Source organism: Montipora capricornis, chromosome 10, assembly GCF_036669925.1.
Source record: "Montipora capricornis isolate CH-2021 chromosome 10, ASM3666992v2, whole genome shotgun sequence".
Taxonomy (NCBI): domain Eukaryota; kingdom Metazoa; phylum Cnidaria; class Anthozoa; order Scleractinia; family Acroporidae; genus Montipora; species Montipora capricornis.
The window spans coordinates 21,049,171-21,051,050 of NC_090892.1; the positions used below are offsets into that span (position 1 = coordinate 21,049,171).

Here is a 1,880-nt window from a genome sequence, read left to right on the forward strand (position 1 = left end):
TCATTTCAAATATCATTTCGTTCATAATTATGTTTCCAGGTCACGTTTTTCTCGACATCGCCACAGCATGAAAGACTCGACACTATATTGATGCAACAAAGACCTTGTTATTAAGATAACAAACCTATTGCCCGAAACGGAAACCATAATACTCTTTGTTTGTCCATCCAAATTTTAAAGAAGCACTGTTTCCAGTTTGTCTTGGGACTTACAATGGTCCAAAGAGAAAATAAAACAATGCTTATTCAAAATTTGGGTGGACAAACAAGATTGCTTCGGGCAATTCTAGAGTACCATTTGTATGCGGTCGACGTGACACCCCCTTTCAGCCAATCGTATCCGTCCTGTATACACATAAATGCAAAAAAAAAAAAAAAGAGCTTGTGCGTTACTCTTGCATAGCATTCTGTACCCTCTCTTCTTTGGTGCATCTAAAACTTCAGCTGCTCAGAGATTACTGACTGATTACTGACTTTCATATCGTTCGGAATTGGAACGGTTCGGTAAGTGAACTGGTGATTGAGGATATGGTTGCAATGAAAGCACTAATATGAAAACTAAACGTTTGAATGTGTCCTTTAGCAGCATGTCGTAGTGATGTGGGATATAGATCAATTGAAGCCTTTAAGTGCTACTGTGGTTCTTTATCGACTCCGAGCTTTCGCCGATCTACGGCATCATCTGTAAGTGAACTGGTGATTGAGGATATGGTTGCAATGAAAGCACTAATATGAAACTGCGCAGTTTTTAGGGGAATTGTTGATGTCATGTGTTGAGGTCAGACAATCATTTCTTTCGCTCTCTTCGTTGCACGTCGTTTTGTTTTCACTTTGGGTGACTTGGACAAAAGTAGAAGACATAATGGCTACGCTAACAAGGCTTCTCAACTTTTTCAGATTTAAAAACTATTGTGGATCTACTTGTCGAGTGCATTTAATAACGATCCCTCGCGTGAACCATTTGAATACAAATTTATTTACATAATCACATCGACCTTTTATTACGAGAAAAAAAGATAAAAAAGGAATTGTAAATAAGGCCACCTCCTTCGGTCTCTATCTGATTTAGGGCAAGGTAAAAATGTTAGCGCCGTTCTTACTTAAAATGATTGTTATGCAATCACGCCATTCCTCAGTTAGCCCATCCAGACATGGCTGAGTATTGAATAGAATTTTAAAGAAAACAACTACACGGTTCATTGGAGACAAGCGCTCCTCGATTCAGGTTTCGTGGACCATGAAACCTCCACTGATCTCCAAAGGCAAATTTTTCCAGTGTAGACTTTCTACAGGCCAAGGCTCTTTTGAAAAGTATTTTCAAATTAAGGTACTTCCCTTATACCAACCTTTTTAATTTACAATGTTTTATTTTTTAAGTATTAACTATTGTCTGGGTGAGAGTAGTCCCTGAGAGAAGGACTGATGCTTGTGACATATGAATTGATAATAGTTTTCCGTTCTAAGGACTGGACCTTGAGCATAAAATTAAGACTAAGAAAAAAGGACTTAACCATGTAAAGAATGAAAAACTTTAATCTTCCGTAAGTACAACAACAAAGTCAAATAGAATGTTATCCGTAAATCGTGCGTTACTGCACGATTTGAGAGTTTCAGGATGTAAATTCTAAACCAGCCATGCATGAAGTACAAAACTGATATGGATGCAGCGATGGCCTAGTGGTGAGAGCGCTTGTTTGGCTTTCCCACCAATGTGGCCCAGGTTCGATTCTGTGTCGTATGTGGGCTAAGTTTGTTGGTTTTCTACTCTGCTCCGAGAGGTTCTTTTTATGCGGTAAATGAACATGGTCAGCTAACCCATGCTTTAATAACATGCCATGATTGTAGGCAATCAAGGTATAGTATTAAAGGTTATTATTTGTG

At 38.5% G+C, this 1,880-nt stretch overlaps 1 protein-coding gene across 3 annotated transcripts in view; it reads left to right on the forward strand.

Moving 5' to 3' along the window:
• The first annotated feature begins 352 nt into the window (after window positions 1-352).
• LOC138022203 (organic cation/carnitine transporter 2-like) overlaps window positions 353-1,880 on the forward strand; it is a 20,466-nt gene continuing 18,938 nt past the window's right edge. Inside the window, exons 1-2 of one of the 3 annotated variants that reach the window (XM_068869247.1) lie at window positions 403-503; window positions 586-683. The gene's annotated coding sequence lies outside the window, so the exon portion shown is untranslated. Of the gene's footprint in view, window positions 504-582; window positions 684-1,880 lie in introns of all 3 variants that reach the window. The other 2 variants (XM_068869246.1, XM_068869245.1) reach the window with 2 other exon arrangements.